A 1842-nucleotide genomic window follows, 5' to 3' on the forward strand; every position below is an offset into this window, starting at 1 on the left:
CCTGCTTTATGAGGCTTTAGGCAGGACTGTAACATGCCTGCGTTACAAAGAACGTTCTGGAATTCAGGTGTATCAGCAGCTTTAGATACCTTTGTGTTCTTTCAGAAGAAAATGCAGTTTCTCGAAGTGTTTGTTCATCACAGTTTGTTCATGTGGAAAAACACTAAACTGCATCCTACAGAAAATAGGAAAGACTTCCACATTTACATTCAGTAATAGTAAAAAGGTAATACTACAACAGAGTCCTTTGAATACACTTCAGATTGGTTCTGCTATATTTTTCCATGGGTTTTAAGTGTCATGCCTAAAGAGCTCCTTGCTGCTTAACATAATTTCAACTTGTGTTCCTGATGTCTTATTTTGCTGCTTATCTTGTAGAGTTGACTTGGAAACACATTACACTAATCCACATTACATTTTATTTTTACATGGGTATGGACATTCTTGAATTTTAAACCCTCTTACATTGCTTGTGCTGCGGTTTGCATTTCTACCTATTTTTACTTGCTTGTACTTCTGTTGCTTGTTCAATCAAGTTATTTAAGCAAAACCTAACTTTTTTAAATCTACAATATCCCTTAGAATCTTATTTCCTTCTAGTTGAGTTCTAATGAATGTTTCCATAATCTCAATTAATCTTTTACTGCTCTCTTGCTGTGGCAGTACTAGAAACCCTTCTATTGTTTTAGACTCCCTTGCAATATTTCTCTCTGCATTTTGAAAACCTTTGCAGTTCATCATATTCCCTTTCTGTAACTTCGATCCTGTTTTTGTAGGAAATGTTTTCTATAATGATTTCTTTCTCATAGTATTCTTCACTGATTTATTTCCCTATTTGGGCATCTGCTTTCTTGACATTGATTCAATTCATCTCTTGACACATGCTTTCATTATTTCTTTGAACTTCAAGGTTTTCCTGGTTCTTGGTTGCCAGGCAACAGTACAACAGTGAAGTTCACTGCACGAAACCCTGCTCAGCTCTCAGGTGATTATGAGGAAGAGCTTGTCACCAGCCTACCAACCCGTGACAGACAGGAGGGGGTTCTCAAAGCCTCAGGAGAGTTATTAACATTTGAAAAAAACATATACAATACTTTCACTCCAAACATGTAGAATATAACAATTCATAATCCAAAGAAAATAAGGTTCTTATGACACCTTAGAAAATGGTTTAGGAGTATGAAACACTTACACTCTGCATTCTTAATTTTCAAGGTATTGTATTAAGCACATTACATTACAGTAGGGGGCTAATCTAATCTAGAGATTACACTTTTATATTGATCAAGACTCTTTCTTTTAAATTAAATATCAAATGAGAGGTAAATGACAAATTGCAGGTCTGGAGGAATTGCAGAAGGATTAATGTAGAACAAACACAATGGAAAAAGATGCAAAAGTTAAAAAAGAAATGAAAATTTTGGACTTTGCGACTAGAGAACAGAAAATGAATTAACCATCACACCTGAAACAGCACCGTCCGGGGAATTTAACAGACATCTCAATATATTTAATTCAATTATTGATCACCCAGGCCACAGTAGCTTGGATCTTACATTTCTGTAACATCTCAGATTCACATTAACTAAACCCAGTCAAACATCATCATACCCCGAGACCCTGAGCTGCTATCTTCTGTCTCATTTAACTTGGTAGACAATGCCTCCTAATGGATAAGTGTGGTAATGATGGACAAGGGATGTCAGCTTTGATAGTGCTTTGTGCGTACAGACAAAAACACAGTTTCAGTTTTGTATAGATGCTGGTTCAAAATGATAACGTGACTTCTGTTACCAAAGACTCCAAAGTGAAAATCTAAAGTTCAAGCCCAGGTCAAACAGC

The sequence above is a fragment of the Lepisosteus oculatus genome, chromosome 5, assembly GCF_040954835.1.
Source record: "Lepisosteus oculatus isolate fLepOcu1 chromosome 5, fLepOcu1.hap2, whole genome shotgun sequence".
NCBI classification, from domain to species: Eukaryota; Metazoa; Chordata; class Actinopteri; order Semionotiformes; family Lepisosteidae; genus Lepisosteus; species Lepisosteus oculatus.